This window comes from Myotis daubentonii, chromosome 6 (assembly GCF_963259705.1).
Source record: "Myotis daubentonii chromosome 6, mMyoDau2.1, whole genome shotgun sequence".
In the NCBI taxonomy this organism is placed as follows: Eukaryota; Metazoa; Chordata; class Mammalia; order Chiroptera; family Vespertilionidae; genus Myotis; species Myotis daubentonii.
The window spans coordinates 6659596-6684552 of NC_081845.1; the positions used below are offsets into that span (position 1 = coordinate 6659596).

At 42.6% G+C, this 24957-nt stretch overlaps 1 long non-coding RNA gene across 1 annotated transcript in view; it reads right to left on the minus strand.

Moving 5' to 3' along the window:
* The window catches only part of LOC132236765 (uncharacterized), a 46152-nt gene that overhangs the window by 10504 nt on the left and 10691 nt on the right, over positions 1-24957 (minus strand). Inside the window, exon 2 of the long non-coding RNA XR_009453355.1 lies at positions 2784-2901. This is a non-coding gene — a long non-coding RNA (uncharacterized LOC132236765). The remainder of the gene's footprint in view (positions 1-2783; positions 2902-24957) is intronic.

The following is a 24957-nucleotide window of genomic DNA, read 5'->3' on the forward strand; positions in this document are numbered from 1 at the left end:
AGGGTAAGCTGCCACTTTATTTATTTTTTTCTTTTGTAACAAATTAAGCTCCTGTGTGTGTGTGAGTGTGTGTGTGTGTGTGTGTGTGTGTGTATGTGTGTGTGTGTGTGTGTGTATGTGTGTGTGTGTGTGTGTGTGTAGAATCTGGAAGGGACTGAGCAGTCTGCGGCCTCCCACACCAGCTGCCACGCAGGAAGGAGAGGGGTGACAGCTTCCAGCAGATCCGGAATGACTGTTCTAACGGGGCTGCGGCCGAGGTAACGAACGAGCAGGAAGAAATCGGCTGCCAGGAAAGGCAGGCTCCCGCTCCCCCTGGCCTCCTGCGACACGATGCAGCATTTAGCTTCTGGCTTCCCGCAGCGTCTCTTCCCTGCTCTGATTTATTCCCACCTTTGCAAGTCGCGGGGGTCTTTGCCGGAGAGGCGTTGGGAGCTGTTACCGTTCACTGAGGAGCAAAGCTGCGATCCCACCAGGAGCATCTCCCGCGAGTCGCGTGAGGACTCAAAGGAAAGGAAGAAAGAGGGAGCGAGCGCAGGCGTGTGGATGTGACGCTGGGATGAGATGATATTTACCTGGATTGAAAACTCTTCTATGAAGAGCATCGTTTAGAGGAGAATGGGCAGCAGAACTCGGGCTCCTGGCCGGGCTGGGACAGCTGCGGAGCACACAGCGCGGAGAACGGCGGTGCGGCCGCGGGGACCATGTTACTGTGTTTATATACGAGGGCAGGATGCTCCACCGGAGGGGATGAAACGTATCTTCTCTGGTTTGCTCGGTCAGCCTCTTTAGCTGAAAACGCCTGGAGGTATGGAACAGTAACAGTGGCGCAAACAGAGAGAATGAAAGAGCCACGCGGGCTTGTGTGGGAGTCACATATGCAGCTGCAGCCGGGAAAGACTCACCAACCCCGGCAACCTCAGCACAGTGCCTGCCGGGGCCCGAACTGCGATTCTGCTTTCCTGCTCCTTGAACACGAGTTATGCCCGCAGCTGCCCTGTTGGGTGAATGCTGCATAGGACAGCGGGGCTGTCTGCAAGGAGCTTATAGTTCATTTGGGCAACAAAACACACACACACACACACACACATCATTAAACATGCAAGACAGGACATTCACATGAGTTGCTGAAATGAATTAAATGCTAAGGATAATATTGGAAGAATTTAGCCACTCTCCAAAATTTAAATTTATAATTATATGTATATATTTTATGTACATGATAAAAAATGTTTACTTTGTTTCCCCTAACACAGTGAGAAAGTCTCCGTTTTCTTATTTCTATGACTCTCTCCATGTAAAGCTACCCTGTGGACCACAAAACTGAACGGAAGCATTTGTCTTCACATCCCGCCCACTGTGTGGATGCGCCCCGAGTGGTTCCGCTGTGGATTCCAGGTGTCATGGACTCCTCAGTGCATGGTGTGGACTGCTAGTGCCGGACACTGAGTACAGTGTAGAGGAGGTCCGAGAAAACAGTCAGGTCCGAGCTGGACTCTGTGCTAGGACAACGCCAAAGGTTTCACCTCTTCTCACATCTGATTCATGGGAAGTTCAACAACAGCAGGGCTCTTGTCTTGTCATCAAGTATCCTCCCACCTAGAGGGCTGGGCAGATAGGACAGATACTAGCAGACCTGCTCAGTCAATATCTGTTGAACGGATTTGTGAATGAGCGAATCTGTACAGCAAATCTGTGACGCCTGTTATTATCATCACCCCATCGTACTGATGGGGCCCTTAGACCCGCGGACTGAACTAGATGCACATGGTCACACAACAAATACAGAGTCACCTGTATTCTAAACTAATGAGGTCTAACTTCCAAGACCAGGTTCTTCCCACATTAAATTGTTTCTGAAAGGCAGAGGAGGCGGCCCACGCCTGCCCTCAAAGGGCTTAGCGTCCAACAGGGAAACGGTGCTGAGCATGAAGAGACCAGTGCTAACAGCCCAAGGGGGGCTGCGATGAAAAGCAAAGAGGATGGGCGCAGTGAGCACTGGAGCATCTGACCCTCCCGAGCCCTCCTTACGCTCACCCCATCCAGCACCCCGTCTCCTGTCTCTGGCTGCGGCCCCTGCCCCGCTCACTCCCACGTCCACATCACCAAGGGGAAGGAAAGGAACAACTAACACACTTGGTTTTGTCTAACCGTGTTTTTCCAGCTCAACATCACCTAAGCAAAAGAATATAAACAAATATGCAGGCAGGTGTCTATAGGGAAGGCCAGGGAAATGATGAATGTCAATAGGCAACGCCATAGACAAAGAGGTCAAAACTGAAGGAAGGACCACTGTGCGTTTTCAGTAGAACCACTGGTGTCCAGCAACTGCCACATGTGGCAGATGTTGACCTCCACCAGCAAAATGGATCTGGTACATGCGACATACTGTTTAATATTAAAATAAACTATTTAAATCAGATTTCTTAACGCAACCATCTCGTCTCTATCAACAGCGATACCAAATCCAAAATCTGAGTGAAATCTCATGAGAATTCTACATAAATGCCTAGATTTCTTTTTCTTTGGAAAAAGAACAACAGTCAACAGACCCTTGGTCTGAGGACCCAGAAGAAAGTGGGATTGCTCTCCTTGAATAGTGGTTACTCTGATGAAAGGGGTTTTGGAAATCAGAAGTCAAATCCATTTTGAACGTAGGACCTGAAACAGCATCCACTGACTCTCATAAAACCATCACTGGAAACGGTGTCCAGGAACCCAGGATGGTATAATTCTCCAACTGAAGCTTCTATACATACAACGTTGTGGTTAATTCTGGGACCTACCCCTTTCCCCCCTTTGGGAAGAGTCTGCCTTTCTGGCCTCCGATCCTTCATGTGCAGAGTCAAGGCAGTCATTCTCAGCTCTTCGAGGTCCTGGCAGGCAACCTCGTTTTCATCATCACTGGAAAGAAAGACATTAAATCATTAAGCGATTAAAACCTACAACGTTACTTCACATGAAAGTTCATGGCCCTGGAAATCGCATCTCTGTCTGCCAATTGTCATGCTACTGGGGCGCACCATTGTTCCCAATACACAGTCCGCCATAGAGCGTCAGAAAGTCGAAGACAAGGAGAGTCCTGGCGGCCAACTACATCAAATGCTTTGTTTTCGGTTGAAGGTGGTCCAGACTGGCTTAACTCAGTTAAGGTATATAACTAGAATGAAAATTCACACTTTTAAAGTCTTACTTCAATGTTATTTTCATCACACCAAATAAAAATATCTAAATAATGAGAACATAAATAGATCTCTATTTGGAATCCAACTGCTAAGAGATACCCAGTCACTTGCCCTAACCAAACTTCTCTAAGATGAGGCATGCTACTAAAGGCAGAGAAATCGGGCTTGTTAGTAGATTGGGTAACTGACTCACAAAGAGACAGTGTTGGCCATGATCCGTGTCCTGAACGGCCTTTCAAAACACCTATAGTGACCTTTATGAAATAGGCTGCTGGTGTTGAGGAGGATAAATGATTAACAATTACAGGGACTCCATTTGAATCATGTCTGGGTCAAATTTCAATTGCAAGGCAAGAACTCAGTACAACCTCCCAAAGTAAGGTAGATTCTATAAAGAATTTTAAGGATGAACAGATTTCCAGAGCCTGAATATGTAGACAAGATAACGGTATAAGGAAGACATTCACAGATTACCAAGAACCAAGATATTTTTTGGTAAGTGGAGTCTATATAGGAAAATGTAGTTTGAGGTAAAATAGCACCAGACAGTTAAGGATAGTTTTCAAGTTTCAGAAGATTTTAAATCAAGGAATGGGGAGGAAGATAGATACAAACACAGTGTTTGAGGTATCCAAGATTCAAATAAAGCAATCAGGGAGGAAGTGGAGAATACATCTGAGGAAAAAGGGGATAATGAAATAAGGATGCCCTCATCTAAGAACAAATGGAGGGGAGAAGTGATGAAGGCCCAATCCAGCATGCATAACCGCTTCAAATAAACATTAAAGACTTACAGACCCAGTGGCCAGATGGGAACACTTGGCAATCGTGAGGACTGTGATATAATTAACATGGAATGGACCAGAGAGACTTGCTGCCAAGCAAAAACTCTGTATAGGAAGGATATGGTGCAGGCGCACAGGAGGGGATGGAAAGAAATTGAGGAACTCTATGGGGAAAAGAAAATACAATAGAATCACTGGGGGGTAGAAATGCCACAGTCCAGTTCTCCCTACCAGTGGGGGATACGTGCCAAAACCTCCAGTGGAAGCAAGACACCAGGAATTGTACCCAATGTCTACTGTGTTTTTTTCCTGCATACACATACCTATGATATAGTGTAATCTATGAATTAGGCACAGCACAAGATTAACAACAACAATAATAAAATAGAACCATTTTAACAATATACTGTAATAAAAGTTAGGTAAATGTGGTCTCTCTCTGTCAAAATATCTGATAAATGACTAAGGGTGGGTAGGATACACACGTGGAGCCACTGGGCAAAGGGCTGGTGCACGTCCTGCCCCAATGGGGTGGGTCGTGGGAGATTTCATAATGCTACTACTTATGAAATGTTTATTTTTGGAATACTTCATTTAATATTTTCGGACCACAGTTGACAGTGGGTAACTGAAACTGTGGAAAGTAAAGCCATGGACAAGGGAGGAGTCCTGTACTTAAATATCAAGATGAGCGGTTAGCCTATTTCAGTATAACCTGCAAGCAAAGTGAAATTTTAAAAAATAAAAACCAAAAAATGATACTATTTGAAAAGACACCATATTAAAAATCAATGTGCCCAAGTAGAAAAATATAAGGACTATCATACATAGCAGAACAAATGCAAATTTAAATGATTTAGATGCTAATTTTAAAAAAATTGTAAGCTTAAAAAAATTGGGGAACATTTCTGAGGGACTAATCCTAATATTAAAATCTGTGTTAGAATCATGGGAGGCAGAAAGACGGCGAGAGAATCGATGAGGCCAACTGATTGATGATCACAATATGAAAAGTGCAGGCAGGTCTGAAAAGGAGGTTGCGGAATGAATCAGTTTATAAAGGAAGGCATTACCAACAATCTCACTCCTAAATTAACTTTTGAAGCAGATCAGTCACAGGTACAAAATCAAATAGCAATAAATAAACAATATGTTCTTGGCTGGATCAAGAATGCATTTTTTAAAATATATTTTTTATTGATTTTTTTTTTACAGAGAGGAAGGGAGAGGGATAGAGAGTTAGAAACATCGATGAGAGAGAAGCATCGATCAGCCGCCTCCTGCACACTCCCCACTGAGGATGTGCCCGCAACCAAGGCACATGCCCTTGATTGGAATCGAACCCAGGACCCTCAAGTCCGCAGGCCGACGCTCCATCCACTGAGCCACACCGGTCAGGGCAAGAATGCATTTTTGTCATGATTTTCTTTCCCAAACTTGAATGATCACTAGGAATAAATGGGCTCTCCCCAAGAGGTTAGAAGAAACGCCAGTGGGAATTTTGGATCCACTGAAATCTGTGTAGACAGATCAATTCAATGGAGGCCTCCGAGGTGGCTGTCACACTGCTAATGTGACAGGCACCGAGGAGGAAGGACCAGAGGATATGACTGCCTATATGTTTCTAAATAGAATAATCTCTTGTCAGAAAGGCAAGAGAGCTTGTGCACCGCCCTAATACTGGGAAAGAGAATCCGCTTGATGTCCTCCCTTTCAATACTCAGTGACACTCGGGAAAGATTCCATTTTTAAAAACGATGTGCATTTAATAACATGTGTAACTACAAAAGCAGTATCTATTCTTATAGGAAATGCAGAAAACAGAGAAGCAAAATGAATAAAATTAAAATCATCCACAATCTAGATCACAGAGATGTTCACTGTTAATATTTTGCTGAATATCATTTGGGATCAAACACAGAAGTTAATTAACTGTTTTATCTTGGAAAAGAACTGACGCTGGCTCAAAAAAAATGAGAGAGAGAGAGAGAGAGAGAGAGAGAGAGAGAGAGAGAAGGATAAATATTTTTTAAAATGGTTCCAACTCACAAATGGATGCTAAGATGTAACAAGAGACTGTTTACAATAAAATCCTCAGGTTTGCCCATGACACTAAGTTCTTTTTAATAATGAAATATCATGCCATTATGCAGAGGAAACTGTGAAAATTTCACAAGTCTGCATATGGGAGCAGCAAACTGGCAGATGAAATTCCTCATAGGCAAGTGTAAGAGAACACATTCAGGGACCGTAAGACCAATTATTCTGGAAAAAGTGATGGAACCCGGGGTTTCAGTCACTATCTAGGACAGTGATGGTGAACCTTTTGAGCTCGGCGTGTCAGCATTTTGAAAACCCTAACTTAACTCTGGTGCCATGTCACATATAGAAATTTTTTTAAAAAAATATATTTTATTGACTTTTTACAGAGAGGAAGGGAGAGAGAGCTAGAAACATCGATGAGAGAGAAACATTGATCAGCTGCCTCCTGCACATCTCCTACTGGGGATATTCCCGCAACCCAGGTACATGCCCCCGACCGGAATCGAACCTGGGACCCTTCAGTCCGCAGGCCGACGCTCTATCCACTGAGCCAATCCGGTTTCGGCGAGAAATTTTTTGATATTTGCAACCATAGTAAAACAAAGACTTGTATTTTTGAAATTTATTTTATATATTTAAATGCCATTTAACAAAGAAAAATCAACCAAAAAAAAATGAGTTTGCGTGTCACCTCTGACACACGTGTCATAGGTTCGCCATCACTGATCTAGGACATGGAGCATGCCATCATTATAGCTACACCTTAAAGACAATGTCCTTAAATGATGCGGAAGCCAATATTCTCATTCTATTCTCTAAAATAATCTTATATCCACAGCTCTGTGCTTTGACAAGTCTGCCTTAATAAGGGCCCAAATAATTCAAAGAAAAGATCAAAGAGGTCAAAGAAGTAAACACACATGCCTATTAGAATCCGTGTTAATAACCGCATTCTCCAATCTGTAAAATCTAATTGTGATAGCTGAAATCTAAATGAGATGAAGTCTATATAATTGAGTGGTATTTCTAGGTTCGATGAGGTTACTTAACAAGGGATACACAAGACTTTGGAAGGTCTATAAACCCCTCAAAATGGCATGCATGTTGCCGAAACCGGTTTGGCTGGGTGGATGGAGCGTCGGCCTGTGGACTAAGGGGCACCGGGTTCGATTCCGGTCAAGGGCATGTACCTGGGTTGCGGGCACATCCCTGGTGGGAGATGTGCAGGAGGTGGCTGATCGATGTTTCTCTCTCATCGATGTTTCTAACTCTCTATCTCTCTCCCTTCCTCTCTGTAAAAAATCAATAAAATATATTTAAAAAAATGGTATGCATGTTCTTCCATATCTGCATATAAATAGATGTATAACTAAAACTATATATGTTTGTAATACATACATTTCTTCTGTTGATTCTGTTGAGCAAATGCATAGTTATCATCATATACTTACAGGATTCATAGCCCCAAAAGTTCAAGAACTAGTTGTCTAGATGCGAAGATTGTGGATTTGGACACTAATTTTTGGGAGCGGACTTTGAAACTTGAAAGAGAAAGTGTTAAGACAAATTAAGTTGTATTTACCCACGGAAAACAAATATGAGGCGCTCCTTTCCCTGGGAAGCACTATAGAATAAGGAGACATTTTTAGGGAATATTTGAGGAAGCTCTCTAAGCTTATGTATGATATTGGGGTTCCTTGGGACAAAGACTGATGTCTGCTTTGTTCACTCTTCTATCCCCAGTGCTTGGAACAGACCTGGCACATAGTAGGCACTCAGTAAATACTTGTTGTGCACTCAGGGGCTGGATGGGTTTGGGTGGCATGAGCAGAGGCAGTGGCTGCTGGAATGCCAGGTCCGTCTCTAGTGGCATTTCTGATATTCACAAGGGTGAGGCTGTTTCCTCCTCTGCCTCCCACAGCCTCATCTGATTTTCTTGCTTGGCCATCTACCACTTTGAAGGCATCCAGATTGTGGAGAACATGCGCCATGCCAGCAAAGAATTAGGCTAATTTGGCCTTGAAGGGACACAGGGGGGGGGGGGGGAAACAACCTAAAAATAAAATATCAAAGCAATAAAAAGCTTATAAGAGTTTATGAACATAAAACATGTACCACTGTTAAATGGAATACTGTCAAGCAGATTAATTAGTTAACATTTGGAAAGTGCACTGAAGATGAAAATTGCCAAATAAGGTCTTTGTATAGTGAACCAGTTTCTCACTTGTTATAATGCGGTGGCATGAGAGACAGGTCCACAAATAACTGAGACAACGGGCATGGCCAAGAGGCTATAGAGGGCCCCGAGGAGGCTGAGTCCAGCGGAGCCCTTCCCTAGGGTTTCCTTAGAGCGTGCTTCCCCAGTGTCTGTGAGCTTACAGCTGCAGGACCACAACGCTAACATTCTCTGCTTCTGTTTGCCAATTCCTCCCACCCTCTTGGACTTGAAGTCCGCTACGGGTAGGTCCCTTATAGGGTTCCTCTTAGGACCAACTGAAGACTTCATAAATAGCCTTGTTAGCTAATTCCAACCTTAACTTAGATTTTGTTGAAATGGGGTTTTAGCCCTACCCCATGGCTAGATTATAGTTTAATGATGTTAAAATAGTGAGATACCCAAATATTCTTGAAACCCAGCATGATAAGAACCAGAGCTCAGTACCAAGGGCTACCGCTCTCTTGTGCAATCAGAACAGATACGCTCCCTGGAGGAAGAGTCAGTGAAGGGAGACTCTCGAATCAGAAATCGTCCAGACTCAGTAGCAGTAGCATCTGAAACCAAACTCTTTCAGTAGGATTTGTCTCTGAAAGAAAAAAAATATTTGTCCCACCTGTTTGATATAGTTTTACGTGTCTATACAGCATTTTTATTTGGGCCAGCATTTGTTTTGATTTGATTAAATTTTAAGGTTCTTCCTACTTCCAAAAGGACTGAGGAAGCTTATAGATTAAAACAAAGCACAGAAAAACTAAAGAACTTAGGAATAAGTAGGACAGATAAAGGATTCCTATGCTGGAATTCATAAGACACAGTATAGTTTAGTAGAAAAAAGTATAAAAACTAAAGTTTACAAATCCTGGGCTCTAGCCATAACTCTGTCCCCAAAGAACGGTGCAGTCTTGTGCAATCTTTATTCCATTGGCAAAACAAAGTCTGGAAGTTTAAAAAATAGTATTCCGGCATCAGTATGTCAGACAAAATGGAGTGGGTGAGATTGTAAAAGGAACCGTTAAAAGGGGAAAGTGTAACCCAATTGCAGGGGTATTGGCAGTAGAAACTAAAAGAGAAAAAGGAGAAAAGAACTTGGAAATCGACTAGATATGAGAATGAGCAAGAATGACTCCAAGTTGACTTCGAGCCTTTGTGGCTGGGAACGTGCTCCTGCCATGAATAGGAACAAGAGAAATGTTTCTAGGAGAGGGAGGGAGGCCAGGACTGAGGAGGACAAACTCAGTCTTGTCCTGTGGAGTTTGAGATGACAGAAACCATCCAAGTGAAATATCTCAGAGTTGTGTCTGGGGTGAGCTGGACCCGAGGAGGGAGATAAAAACTGAAGTCAGATGAGGACACTTGGGAAATAAATGTAAGAGGCAGAGGAGCCCTGAGAGACCTGGGGTTGACTATTCAGGTAGACTTAGAGCAATGCCTTCCAATCCAAAGGCTGGACAGATGGGAGTGCGATGAATTATTAACCGTGTTCTTCAAGAATGAGGAATGAAGGGGAAAAGGGGGAGAGAGGTTGGGCGACAAACACTGCCTTCCTGGGGGGAGCCCTGAGGAAGTACTAACCATGTCCCTCTGGAGCCCAGAGGGGGCGGTCTAGGACCAGGGCACTCCGTGTGGTTCCCAGGCCCCAGGACACACACTAATCCTCGCTCTGCCTCCGCTGCCTCATTCCCCCAGTGGAGATGACCACCCTGCCTCATTCAATGTGCTGGGGACAAAATGAGGTGCAGGTACTTTGAAAAGTGGAAAAGTGGTAAAACTATAGAGTTGTCTTGAGTGTTTTTAAGAAAAAGATAAACCACTCTGTGCATCTGGGGTGAAAGGGTCCTATCGCATGAAGGCTGAGTGGGGCTCACGGCTGCACGTCAGCCTCAATGATGCTCTGATTCCTGGGCTGAGGGAAGCAGGGCAGTTTCTCCAACCCAACACCCCCCATGTGGCTATTGTCCTGCAATGTCTGGCCTTTCCTAACAATAGCTAAAAAAAAAGTAAAAGGTTCCAAATTGTTCTTCCCCTTAAAGTACTAAGTAGAAATAAAAGAACTGAAAAAAAGGAAGAAGGAAATCTCTCTCTCTCACACACACACACACACACACACACACACACACACACACACACACACCAAGATGAAGGCATATTGGACAATTTGAAGAATGAGGAAAGAGGATAAGAAGTGGAAAGAGGAAAAGATCAGAGAGAAAAAGATTTATCGAGAAGAAGAAAAGAGAGAGAAGCTGGGAGCAGATACAGGCCAACTTGAAAAGAAGTGGTAGAATGTGTTAAAAAAAAAAAAAAGCTGACTTCACTGAGCATGGGAATAAAAAGCAATGTCAAATAAAAGGCAAAAGAAAAAAGCACCAAAATGAAAGAGCTATTAGAAAGGGAAAAATGTCATGTAGAGATGAAAGAGATTTTTAAAACTGGGGTAAAAAAATCCTCCAAGCCTTTCTATTTAGTTAGGGAAGAATACAAGAGGATAGGGAGATAAGAAAGGGAATGACAAATAGTCATATAAGAAATTAATTGATACTAAAGAAGAGAACATGGAAAAAAGGAGACAAATTATTTTGGCAAAGGAAAAACTCTCATATAAGACATTTTCAGTAATAAATTAGGTTAAAAGCCTTGTTGGAAACATCATTGTCAATAAAAAATGATTTACTGAACTCACTTTGAACACAGGTAGGGAGAACACAGAGTCCCTTTAAAGAGAAACTAAGACAAATCAGAAAACAAAACTAGTTAACCTAGAGTAAAAGAAAAAAACTCCATGGCACAAAAATCAGCCTTTTGTCCTGCCACATGACACAGAGAAGGCATTCTTTCTAAAAATATTTGTGGAATGAATGAATGAATGGATGAATCTATATATATAAAAGGCTAATATGCAAAGTGTCCCCATAGGAGTTTGACTGTGAGATGGGGAGTTCTATCGCTCGCTATAACGTGCACTGACCACCAGGGGTGGCGGGGAAGGAAGGAAGGCCCCAGCCCAGCAGCCATGGAAGGGAGGCCCCGACTAGCAGCCAGAAGGCCCCAGCCGGGCCTAGGGACCCTATCCTTTCACGAATTCATTCACCGAGCCTCTAGTGAATAAATAAATCTATGGAGCTCCAGGAGCCTCCTATATGTCTATGGAGCCTAATGACATGGAAACATTCTCTATTGCCCAACATTATACCCGGCTCCATTGTAGAAACTCCCCTTCCTCCTCTTGTTATGCCAGAAAAAATACTAAAATCCCTGTGATCGTATTCCACACACCAGGAGTCAGCCCAGCCCCTTTTCCCGTTAGTAGTGAAGAAGGGGCATAATGGGTTTTCCACTTTCAAAGCATATTTGAAAATACCTTGCTTTACCTTGGGCAAGTTGAGTGAGGCACAGCATCACCTTTAATTGAAATCAACATTAAGAAGTCTAGAGGTCATGTTAATGATCCCAGAAAAAGAGAGAACACTAGAGGTCATGGGGTAAGGATGGCTATAGAGTAAGGTCCCCTGCCACCTGATTAAGAACTACCATGGATGGGAACAATTTAGCTTCATTCAGGGTGCCTTTGAAGAAGTGAGATGTTAGCTGGGTTTTAAAATTTGGAAAAAATAGAGCTTCAGGATCTCAGTCTAGGGAATGGAATACGCGCGTGCATACACACACACACACACACACACACAATACACTACACTTAGAACAGCCAAAACCAACATTGAGAATTCCAGTGGCATTTAAATGGCCCGGAACAAGGACCTCAAAACTCTCTCCATTTCCTTCAATTGTTTTTGTAATAGAATCGACTTCCTACCTATTAAACCTCATTAGTAAATTTAAGGCATTTTTTTCTTTAAAGGGTACCACTTTTTTTAAGACAAATACTGTGACAAACCTAAGGAGACACTAAGCAACGATTTAAAATAATTAAATGTCTATCAATTTCAGGCTTGAAGATAGATAACTACAAAAAGTCATTTCAGAATAGAGTTTGCATTATAGAAAATGATACTAAGGCCTGGGGAATTTTCCATCAGTTTCCTGAGAGGCTAAGAAGTATGGCCAAACTTCAGAAGAGCAAATCAGAGATAGATGAATATATTTTGATGTCAACCCAGGGACTTTCAAAGTTGCATATTAAGTATGACACATTTAAATAAATGCATTTAAAATCATGTCATAGTAAGCCATGTTTCATTTCAAATTGTCAGGAAACCCATTAGATTAATGTAGATTTGTCCATTTTAAACTTATAATATTTAACTTGGAAACATATTTTAAGTAGGAATTTAAGGAGTCACTTATATTAGTGGAATTAATTATCGAAGGCTGCCATGAATATTGTCACATTTATTCTCTATTTGAGAATAACTGGATTTTCTTTCATGTCTGCTTCCTTCAGATTTGAAGTAATCAGGTGTTGAGAGAGCTTGTGGGATATTATTACTATGCTTAACTTTAAAAATTCAAAATATTAATATCAGTTTCTAAAGTGAATACAATTATTTAATTTATGTAATGTAACTCATTATTTTCTTAGCTTTTGCTACTAGAAATAGATATTATTATTCTCTTCAATTGAGCAGAGTTTAAACACAGACTAATATAAATCAAGGTCACAGAATCAGAAATTAAGATGGAATTAGAAGGAACCTTGAATCATCAGAAGCACTTAATAAATACATGTCAATTTGAAAATTTTACCAATAATAAAATAACTGGATTTTGAAAAAAACAGTTCCAGTTATATGTGAATCCATCCTAATCACTGGCTATTAATTTCTATTTTTTTCCTTCTCTTAAACCCAGCTTTATTGAGATGTAAATGGCATAAAATTGTGTAACTTTAAGGTATATAACATATTGATTTGACTCACTTATCTGTTGCAACATGATTGCTACTATAGTGGGAGCTAACACCTCCACCATTATATTCTTTTTTTTTTTGCGGGGGGGGGGATGATAATTATATATATATATATATATATATATATATTTCAAAATTTATCTTTATCATTGAAAGTATTACAGCTATCCCCTTTTTTTACCCCATTGACCCCCTCCACCCAGCTCCCACCTCCCTACCCCCAGGCCTTCACCACACTATTGTCTGTGTCCATGGGTTATGTATACATCTCTTCCCATCACCTCACCCCTTCCCTCTGAGATTCACTGGTCTGTTCCATACTTCCATGTCTCTGGATCAATTTTGTTCGTAGATGTTCAAAGTTTTTTGTTTTTTGTTTTTTTTCAGCACACACAAGACAAGGAGGAACTGAGCAATAACAGGATCATGAGTCAGAATAAATGTTTGCTGTTGAATTCATTGCCAGAAATCACTTTGAATGGCCATGGGCTCCTTGAGGAGCCTCTTAATGAGGCCTAGGAGGAAAAAGGATTAGAAGATGACCATAAAAAAAGTGATACTGCAAATGGAATACATTAGGCTGACATGGACCAGACACACTGACCTACTGACCATCCTGAAAGGTCCCTGAACAAAGTGGCCCTTTTCTCATCAGATTTTAAGAGCATCATGTAATGTCACATAGAAAGGATTTGCCAAAAGAGATCTGGATTATATTGGACCACCATGGGGTCAAGTGAAGCTTGCCCCAGAACCTCTGAGTTCTTTCTTGCCTAGCTCACTTGCTCATTCATTCAGCCAATGTAGCATGTGGTTATGGACACTCGAGTGAATTTGTTAGGCAATACTGAAGCCTTCGTGAGCATCCTATCCTCTTTTTTTTTCTCATTAGAACAGAAATAAGTAAGTTGGAACATTCATTCCATACTGGGCAGCCCAGCTTTTTTTTTTTTTAATGTTATGTTATTTTTTGGCCTCGTTGGCCACGTAGTGATTGGAACGCCCTGACAGATGTGGAAGCATGATTCAAGACTCAACTGGGGGCAACTTTCCCAAAAAATAATTGAAGACTGTGCTCAAGCCTTGCATATACAGAGACACCTGCTATATTTGCATAGCCCAAGCTTGCAGGAAGCTTTAATCAATCATTTTCTGTGTCTAGAATTAGCCAACCTGAAAACCATTACTTATTTCACCAGAAGAAATTTTGTTTTCCATTGCTGCTAGATTAGATGCATCCTGTATCTCATTCGCCTCCCTTCACCAGCGAAGTTTATGCCTAACTATATAGATCAAGATCCCAGTTTATAAGCAATATTGGCTTATTTTTAAATCTCCCAAAAGGTTACTTCTGTCACTTCTTTTGCCAATATGCATAAAAACTTTATCTTCTGTCACACAGATCTTCATTTCTATTTATTGACTGTTCCTTACTGTGCCAGGTGCTCAGAAATGAGTAAACAAAAGGAGAAAACAAATGCTGATTAACTAATTATAAAGAGTGTGTAATTACAAATCACAGTGACTATGCAGAGTGAAAGGATAAAACAGGAGAAGCTGACATAGTTGCCGGAATGTGGTGGTGGTGGGCCAAGAAAGAAGCAATATTTTAGCTGACATTTGAATAAATAGACATGAATCCAGCAGAGGCTGCAAAGGAAGGATCAAGATGGAGAGGAGAGCCTGGCAGGCGTGGCTCAGTGGTTGAGTGTCAACCTATGAACCAGGAGGTCACAGTTTGATTCCCAGTCAGGGCACATGCCCGGCTTGCAGGCTCGATCCCCAGTGTGGGGCATACAGGAAGCAGCTGATCAATGATTCTCTCTCATCATTGATGTTTCTCTCTCTCTCTCCCTCTCCCTTCCTCTCTGAAATCAATAAATATATATATTTTTTAAAAAGATGGAAAGGAGAAAGTTGCAGACAAAGAAAAAGAAAAACATGTGCAAAGGCCCTGGGGTGAGGGAGAGACTTCTCATTCGAGAACTGAAAGGCTAAAGAGAATGTATCACAGAAGAGTGGCCAGGTTGAGTGAGATGGGTCTGGGGGAGCTGGACCCAAAACATGTGAGGCTTTGCCCACCTCATGTGGAGCTTGATCTTCAAGAGCTATTTGAAGCCAGTCAAAGGTTTCCAGAGTCACATTTTAAAAAGTTCCCCCTGGGTACAGGGTAAGAAATGTGCTAGGGTGAGGAGGCCTTGTAGTCGACCTGCGGTAGATGACGGTCGTGCCTACTGTAGGGATACCTGTGAGGTGGAGCCGGGGTCCACATTCTAGGACCATTGAGGAGGCAAATCCACAGGCCATGGCTTTGTTAAATGAGCACATGAGTGTATTCGTCCTCAAAACAGCATTTATTTATTCTTCCCAAAAGGTTACTGTACTAACTGAATTTTAGAAAAATTCTTTATACAAATGGTAATTTAAAGAAGAGGATTTACAAAGCTCCACCCAATATTAATGTTTTACAAAAAAAAAAAATGAACTCTTATATCTTATGGACCTTATTTCAGGTTCACTAAACAGCCTTTAATTCAATTATTTTTTTCTCTGAATATTGGTGCAAGACTTTCTAATTTACATCTTACCTATATTCATAGGTACATGTTAATAGCCTTCCATTTAACCCCAACCTACAGATGACTAAACTATTTTCTCTAGAACTAGCCCTTGTGAAGGTAATAGATGTCACTTTAAAAATAACTTTTAGCAAAGAAAGAATGGTTAAGCAATAGTCAACAAGCTTCCTTAGCAGGGCTTTGGGAGCCTTTGATGTGATGAAATGCATTATAAATTTCCAGCGAGACAGATGTAGCCCCTCCCGACGCATGTGTCCATGGGATGCTTTCCACAGAGCACCTCAGGGGACCGGCCTTCCATAGATCCTTTGGGTGAACATATTGGCTGAGCTCCTCCAACAGGGTTTTGCATACAAAGGTCTTTATAATTTGTTCAGTGAATGAAGATATGCAGCGGTTCTCAACCTGTGGGTCGCGAACAATGAAAATACACCCTGCATATCAGATATTTACATTGCGATTCATAACAGTAGCAACATTACAGTTATGAAGTAGCAACAAAAATAATTTTATGGTTGACGGTCACCACAACATGAGGAACTGTATTAAAGGGTCGAGGCATTAAGAAGGTTGAGAACCACTGAGAGGAAGCATTGCAAACTCTAACACCAAGTCTCTTAGATAAGAGCGGGTTGGCAAATGCCCCTGGCCTCAAAGGGATAGACTCACTGCTCACCTTCCAGCCAACCTGGCCACATAAAATATTCCTGTTGTTGTTGTTGTTGTGTGTGTGTGTGTTTGGGGGTGGGGGGGAGGTTTGATGTTTGTTTTGGAGAAGCCAAAAATCTATATTCCTATATAATTTTTAATATTTTTAGTGCCACGGGTCAAACAGAACATATAGGCTACCAGTTTTCAACCTCAGAGGTATTCCAATACAGGTCACATCCCACCATGTTAAGGAAAATTACAATGATTGGGGGAGCAGCTCTAGGAAAGCCCCCAAGAATCTTCCTGCGAAATCCACAAAAGCTTTCCTGCCTTTTAAGGAACCCACACTGTCCATTTACGGGAAATTAACTCATTCATTGCCTGGAGGCACCATCAGTGGCCCAGAAATAGATAATTTACCAAATAATGGTGTCAGGCCTTGAAAGAAATAATTATTTCATCCAGATAAGCACATTTTCTCCCTGTGCAGGAAAGATCGGGTCATTCGGGAATGGAGAGCAATAGAAAAGCAATCCCATGTGAGAAAGCACATTATTTTACACCAGCGGCAACACTTGATATAGCAACACAGTCACATCAGAGTTTAATTACAGACGGGATTGTTGGTCTGTTTTGCTAACAGAAGAAATGTCACTGCTTAAAAGACAGTCAATTCAGTTATTAAAGAACTGATTCATCATCTTATTGGATACCCAACCCCAATTATTGTTTTCCTTTCTTGCTTAGAATATTTATCCATTTCAATATTAGATACAGGAAAATGTACACTTGTCAAGTTGATATGTTTTAAATTGAATTACAACTACCCATGGGTGTGCTTGTGTGCGTGTGCACGCACACACACGCACACACACACACACACACATGCATGTGCACACACATCATACATACAGGGTTAGGCTTTCCGTGTTTTGTTTTCTTTTCTTTTGTGCTATGGCTATAATGGTGCTTTATTACTTATTCTTTGCTTAAAATTCTATTTGTATATCTTTTTCCTTTTTTATAATTTAGAAGTCCAGACTGAATAGTGGGGAAAATTATGGTGGTAACGTTTCCATTTCGTAAAAATCAATTCCATTTTTAAATGAAGTGTTAACTTGAAAAAATGAGATTTTTTACTGCTAATAGAGCCATATATAAACTAACACCTCTCTAATCTGGAGATAACTTATTTCATGACCTCAACAATCTAAAACACACCCAAGCAAATGAAATTGAACTAACGAGTGCATGAGAGCCAAAATAGATAAGAACAACAAAGAATAATGCCACCAACTCATGCAGTCAGGGCAGGTTTCCTTTAAGTCATTTTTAAACACTTTTATAAACATAATCTCATTTGGTCCTCTTAACAACATTAGAAGAAAGAAAGGGTTGGAATAGTTCCCCCATTTTTCAGGATTACCATATTAAATTTCATCTGCATCAAGACAATGATTGGGGCACTATGAATGATGCCAGGACAACAGACGTGAAGTGGCAGGATCCCAGGTGAACCGGAACATACAGTCACCGTAGATATGGCTCAAGCACTGGCGCCCTTCCGTCGGCAAGCCCTCAGGCCTTCTCTCAGAGCTTATCTGCTCAATAGGATTGCTGTATGTGTCACTTCCAGATCAGATTTACAAAGAAGAATATGTTCAATGAAAAGATCTTGATGTTCTCACAACCTTTGAAATAACCTGTGTTCCTAAATAAGTTGGGGGTTTTTCTTTTTTCACTAAAGTACTGGTTAATTAGCATCTTGTCTTTTAAAAAACAACAACAACAAACAAACAAACAAAAAAACACATGCCTATCAGCGTCAATATACTGCAGGTTATATACTCTGCCACTTGTGCTCTGTGCTGAGTGGGACTGCAGATTCCTACTGTAAAATACAGGCAATTTCATTGATAAAAATAACTGATAATAACTAATGTTAATTTAGCATTAACAATATACAAAGTAAATATTAAGTTGACATAAATTAGAGATTACTACATAACAGCCTGGTAATTGCATTAGAGGGCTTGTTTATTTGTTGCTATGGAAATTTCATAATTAACTGTTATTAAAATTATTGACTTGTTACATATCTATTATTTTTAAATTTGATTTTCTAATTAGTGTGATTAAAAATTCAAATTGTATATTATATTATGTTGAATACTTTGATTTATATTATTTATTTAGACTGATTTTATGTTTGTATAATTGTACTTGAAGAGAAATAGATAATACACTAACTTCAAAGAGATTTTTTTTTACTTGAGAATGGTAACCTTTCTCTAATTCATGCGAAGGTGTCCTATATGCCAGCAGCAGCCCTCATTCTTCCAACAACCTCAGGATGGAGAAGATACTGTCAGGACTTCCTCTTTACAGAGAGGAAAAGGAGGCTTAGAAATGTTAAACAAGTTGCCCGATTCTGGTGAATGTTAAACCCTAACGCTTTGAGCCAAAGCCTTCCTGCTTGACTGCTGAACAGCGAGATTTGTGTAATTCTAGGTACCCCTCCCCCCAAAAGATCTCCCTTGCATTCCTGCCGCTGGACACGTCTCCTGCTGATGTCACTAACTCATTAGAAAACAAAGGTGATGATCATAGCAATCGATTGATCGATCGCAATGGGAGCATTAGCAAGCTAGCAGTGCAGTTCCAGCAGTGGACTTCCAAACCCAGGTGCTTGTGGTGGGCAGGAAAAACAATTTCCTTCTCCCCTCTGGTTTCTTCTGGCTGGTCTAATCGTCCCATTAATGGGAGGCAGATTAACGGGAGAAAATGTCCACGTGTATCATGGGTGTACAGACAGGGGTTCCCTAAGAATATGCAGCAGTTAAGGCTTATATGCCACCTTGAGCGAAGGAGAAGGTGGCTGGGGTTGTGTCTGATACAAACAGTAAGCAAGCAGGACAGAGAGGACTTGAATCAAACAGGCCTTGCTAGGTTCCTCCCTGTCCATCACACTGGTTCACATTAGACTACAGTATCAACGATAACGGCTCCCTCTCTGAGCAGGTCTCTAAAATTCTTTTAGGTCCTTAGGAGGAAGTTCAAATGTGCTGTGTTTATTATTATTATTATTATTATTATTATTACTAGGGGCCCGGTGCACGAAATTCGTGCACTGGGTGTGTGTGGGGGGGAGTGTCCCTCAGCCCAGCCTGCCCCCTCTCACATACTGGGAGCCCTCAGGCGTTGACCCCCATCACCCTCCAATCGCAGGATCAGCCCCTTGCCCAGGCCTGACGCCTCTGGCCTAGGCGTCCGGCCCGGGCAGCGGGGACCCACAGCTGCAGCGGCCCCACGATCGTGGGCTTCGCTTTAGGCCCAGGCAAGGGACCCCTAGCTCCCGGGACTGCCAGCTTCGACCGTGCCCAGCTCCCATCGCTGGCTCCACCCCTACTTCCTGCTATCACTGGCCAGGGCGGAAAAGGCACCTGATTCTCCGATCATGGCTGGGGGGCAGGGCGAAGGTGGCCCCAGGGCCGCCTTTGCCCTGCCCCCCAGCTCTTAGCTCCCTCCTGGGTTTCTGATCACTGTCAGTGGCAGGGGGCTTCTTCCTGCTTTCCCTTTTGCCTCCCTGCATTGTGCCTACATACGCAAATTAACCACCATCTTGTTGGCAGTTAACTGCCAATCTTAGTTGGCAGTTAATTTGCATATAGCCCTGATTAGCCAATGAAAAGGGTAGCTCGTACGCCAATTACCATTTTTCTCTTTTATTAGTGTTGATTATTTTTAATAACCAGCTTAAAATAATCACTATCTTTAAAAAGGCATATTTGGGCCCTAACTGGTTTGGCTCAGTGGATAGAGCCTCAGCTTGTGGACTCAAGGGTCCCAGGTTCGATTTAAGCAGATTTAGATTCAATATCTGCCTTTGCCACTTCCCCCACGCCCTTGATCCCCTCCCTCCAGTCTACACTTCTAGTCATTCACTTGTCCAAGCCAGGAGCCGTGCAATCAGCCTTCACGCCTGCCTTTCCCTCTCCTCTCCCCACCCATCACCAAGAACTGTGCGCTTGACTTTCCAAATACGTCACCACCAATGTGTTTTCCTCTCCATCTCTGCCATGCTCACCTGGTGTCCCCACCGTCTCACAGAAGAATCGTTGGCCACCCGCTTACCCAGTTTCCTTTCTACACTCTTGCTCTTCCCCTCGCTTCATCCAGACTGACTTTGCACCAGATCAAGGCATGCATTTACTTAAAACCCTTGCTTACCTATTGTTCCTAAGTATTAAATTCTACCCTGGCTTATAAAGTCCTACAAGATCAGGCCCCACCTCCTTCTCCAGTGTCTTCTCCCCTTCACTCCCCTCTCCTCTTCTGCATAGTAGACCTGCTTTCAGATTCTCAAATACTCCCAGCCCCCTCCTACACAAAGGCCTTTTCCTGTGATGCTCACGTTGGCCTACTTAACATCCATTAATCTTTTAAAACTCAGCTTAAACATCAGAGCGTCTAGGTGAGGTCAAGCTTCCTGACCGTGGCCTTCCCCCATATCTGCCCCATCCCCGCTGGCCTGGGATCAGATCAGGTCACAGAGTGCTAGCTGCTCCCACATTGTACCTTTGCACTTCTTTCATAGACTTCATCACAGGTTGTAATTATATGTTGACATATAGTTATTACTTGATTAATGTCTGTCTTCCCCAGTGGACTGTAGGTAAAAATAGGAAGAGAGCATGTCTGTTTTGCTCACCACTTGGATCTCTGTACTTAGCACAAAGCAGAGGTCACTAAATTCCTTTTAATGGCCAAAAGAACTATGTGGCTTGCCCTAACTGGCTTGGCTCAGTGGACAGAGCCTCAGCTTGTGGACTCAAGGGTCCCAGGTTCAATTCCAGCCAAGGGCATGTACCTTGGTTGCGGGTACATCCCCAGTGGGGTGTGTGCAGGAGGCAGCTGATCGATGTTTCTCTCTCATCGATGTTTCTAACTCTCTATTCCTCTCCCTTCCTCTCTGTAAAAAGTCAATAAAATATATATTAAAAAAAAACTATGTGGCTTTAGCAAATTACTAAAACTTTCTGAATCTCTTTCCTCAACTATAAAAATAAAAGGCTATTGACAAGACCTGCCTCAAAGGTCCTTGTGAGGCATAACTAAGGTCAGCATTGTGCAGCACTAAACAGAGTGGACATTCGATGCACGGCGGCCCTTCACACTATTATTTCCTACAAAGGCCATGGGCTATGGGAATTAGTTAGCATTTTCAAATTGCTTATCGTCCTATAAAAAGGGAAGATATTCACAAATAATTAAAACATGAGTTTACCAGCTTAGCCCATAGAAGGCCTGGCCTAAGGCAAAAATGTGAGTAGCCAACATTCAGGACACCTTATTTACACCTTCTCTCCCAGAGGCCTCTAGGAGCTCCGCTGCTTGAACAAAAGACATCATGCGGAGGACTGCTGGGCACCCTCTCTCAGTGCAGTCCTTCCTAACTCCCCACGGGTGACTACTCCTTCCTCCTCCACTCCCGTGTGTGTGTGTGTGTGTGTGTGTGTGTGTGTGTGTGTGTGTGTGTTAGGAAATAAAGTTCCTGAAGGCAAGAATCATTTGAAAAATTAATTGTTTTTTGTTTCTATATCCCATTCAACCATATTAAGTACTCAATTAAGGTAGAATGAATGAATGAATGAATGAATGAATGAATAAATAAATAGGGAATAAAATAATACACAAAACAGTAGATACGTAGGAAAGACAGGTATACGTAAGAGGAGCCAGGCTGCAGGGGGAGGTAGTACCCACATCCAGAACATGATTCTGAGAAGAGGGTTTTCAAAAGACAGACCAGAGGAAATGGAGCCTCCGCCAGGGGCACCTCTGGTCTGTTTGCCCTTCCCCACTTCATCAGTTACCTGCAGCCCCCACCCCTGAGTCTGCTTTGACATGAGACCTTTAAATGTTTGGGGGGGGGGTGGAGAGGAAGATCACGGAACGGCTGTCTGACTTTTCATCTGCAAAATAGAGCTAATGACACTGACCTTCCTCCTAGAGCTATTGTGGGGGATAATTAATTAATAATCGCGGAATCCATTGAGAGTATAAAGTGCGACATAAATGCTAAGTATTATTTCCATACAGGCTCTGCTGGCTCCTCTAAAGTACAGTCTGGCCTCGGTGCCTTTGATTTGCTGTTATCACCTGAACTAGAGCAAACAATGCCTCTGTGTCATTAAGCAAATGCATAATGAATGCTATTCCTTGTGAAAGGTTACACAGCAATTTACCTTTTCTTCCCCCTTTGAATGGGGACATCCTCCTGTGAGAGGATTATGTAAACTAATGGCTAATGTGTCAAAGGAAAGGGGAGAAAAGCAGCAGCCATGGCAACCAGAGCCAGCAGGCCCACGCGTGGCCTCCAGGAGACACATGTGTCCACATGGGAGGGAGGGTGAGGAGGAGCTGGGAGAAAAGGGTGGGGAAGGCGATGCCAGGCCTCGGCCCCTGCGCCCTCCTGCCACCACCTCCCACGATATGGTAGGAGACGGGATTTGCAATAGTTGGGAATGTGATGGCTTCATGCTGGCGTCCTTTCTCCACCCTTACCCTCTTCCTCCAGGCCCTGGGTGTCCCCTTCATGCTCACTGGTGCTTTATCGGGGAGACTATGTTTTCCTTTGGAATGTAACCTTTTCTAGAGATAGGGCCTCGCAGAGCTGTGATCAGGGAGCCTTTATCCTCCTCCTCATTCCTACTGATGCCCCTTTATCTCCATAGAAACGGACCTCCACTCAAAGCCCTGCAGACACCAAGGCAGGCCATTAACTCCAGGAGCCATCATTCTAGAATCCTAAAGGTAAGCTACGGAGCCTGGTGGAGACCACATTCTCCTATAAAAACGTGCAAAACTTGTTGATTGGTTCCTTTTCCTTAACATTAAGATATTGGAGCAGGAATACAATTCCCTTACGTGTTTCTTTTAGATTTGACAAAAGAAGTTACGCATCGATTTGGTTTAGATTTTGCAGGTTTAGACCTTTATGCCTTAGTACAGTTTTTAGGTATCCGGTTATTCTACAAGTTAAATCTTTAAATGTCAGCGTTAACTTTTAAACCATGTGTTTCAAAAACTATATAAATTTACCATGTACTCCTCTCCCTATATTCCTTTAAATAATACCCAGACACAATTCTCATCTATCCCTCCATGTTTTACTGCCGTGATGATAGGGATTTTATGTCTCTTATTTGGCATTGCTGTTCATTGTCATTCCTCCATAAATCTGGGGTTTTGCTGACCTGATTTTATTTCAGTATCCTTTCGAAAAATCTTTCTTCACTAGGCTTAGTTAATTCAAACATTGGCACTACTGGTAGAAGCTATGGACTCGTAACATGGAACAAGATCGCCACCCAGTGGCCAGGCTGGGCTTTACTTCTGTGCATCCTCCCAGATTTCTCTCTCTCTCTCTCTCTCTCTCTCTCTCTCTCTCTCTCTCTCTCTCTCACACACACTTTTCCCATTGGATTATATCCAGCAGAGATGTCCTTAAAGAACATTTAACATTTTTCAGATGAGAAAACTGAAGGTCAAAAAGGTTAACTTCTTTGGTCATGACATGCTACAACCTTAATTTTTTTCAATCACAGTACCTCAGAGCTGGAAATGGCGATCAAGGTCAATCAATCCAAGGCTTCTATCAAAAATGAGGAAACTGAGGCACAAAAAGATGGAAATGGCTTCTCAAGGCTCACAGAGTTGATTGGCATAGCATGGCTTAGCCCGGCACGTACTCTCCTACTAGACCAACCTCATTTAAATGGTTTCTGTCTCTCCCTTAAATGATCAGAATTCCAGTTTTGAACAGGTGACCACAGTATCTGAGAATAAAGGGGTCCAGTTTTTCCTTCCTCACACTAGGTCGACCGCATACGAGCCCTCAGAAAGGCAAAATGCATTCTCATGACTGAACTGCTCCTTGTTGGCATACACAAAAATGTTCCCCCCTTTTTCTATACTTAAGAGGAAATGAATTTAAGTAAAGGGAATTAGACATTCTAACTGTGCTCTCGTTCAGCTTAAAGAAAACACTTATCTCCAGCTCAAGACGTCTAGGACTTTCATGGCACGTGGGGATGATGCCACGCTGTATTTCAACCCCTGTCCTCTAACTACAAGGTCATCTTAAAGTGAGAAAGGTCTGTCACATTGAAGATCCCTCATCATCACTCTAAATAACTTTGAGTTTCTAAATTCCCAGGTGGAGCGGGGTCACAAAGCAGCAGGTACACGTTCTTGCCCACCCGTATCCTGCGTCCTCCCGAGTTCACCGGCAGCCCTGGTTCCTGGCATGTGGGCAGCCTCCGGCCTCCCCTGCCGTCTTCCATTCCGAGGGCCTTAGGCGCGTCCCCAGCTTCTGGTGGGAGAACTCTGAGTTGGGTTTCACGAAAGTTTTCAAAGGGTCCTCGGTGGGATTGAGGCGTGGTTGTCCCAGAACCCTAACGTTACATTACTCTCGAACCACATTTAATTGGCTCTCTTCCTTTTCCCATTTCCTCATTTGTACTTCCTGGGATCGCCTCCCATGTAAACCACCATCTACATCCTTGCCTAGGGACGAGTCTGAGGTGATGTAAGCTACAGGGCGCATATTGTGAAGGAGCCCTTGCCTGGCCGC